The following is a 633-nucleotide window of genomic DNA, read 5'->3' as shown; positions in this document are numbered from 1 at the left end:
CGACGCAGGAATGGTACGTGAGAGCAAGTCTCCCCATTCGACACCCACGTTTTGTGTTAGGAAGCCGAAGGGCGAGTGGCGTATCGTTCATGCTTACAATAAGTTCAACGTCGCCACCATTCCGGCACAGACGCCGACTCCTAGAGAGGATGATCTTCAGAACAACATAGCAAGATGTACGAAGTACAGTGCACTCGACTTGGAATATTGATATTACCAATTGCTCATGAGAGCGAGTGACATCTCGCTTAAAGCGGTAAGCACTCTTAGCAGCATGCTCTGGGAGTGGCTGGTGATGCTGCAAGGGCTGTCAAATAAATCGTCTTGTGACGCAGTTGGTCAGTCCCCATGGGGCGTATGCACAGACATATTTTGACGACATTTTTGTTCACAGTCGTGCGGAGCACGGGAGGACGGGTGAGAAGAACCGCATCGTCCATTTAATAGCTGTGCTCGAGTGCATGCATACAAACAAACTGTACGCCAACGCAGACAAGTGCACCTTTGATGCAGAAGAGACTTCCTTCTTAGGATGCTTTATTGGGAAGCGGGGCCTTCGAGCGGATCCCGCTAAGGTCAAGGCCATTGCAGACTGGCATATTCCAAAAAACCAGAAGGACTTGCGTACGTGGT

The sequence above is a fragment of the Plasmopara halstedii genome, assembly GCF_900000015.1.
Source record: "Plasmopara halstedii genome assembly, contig: Scaffold_3060, whole genome shotgun sequence".
Classification (NCBI taxonomy): domain Eukaryota; phylum Oomycota; class Peronosporomycetes; order Peronosporales; family Peronosporaceae; genus Plasmopara; species Plasmopara halstedii.
This window is presented reverse-complemented; position numbering follows the sequence as displayed.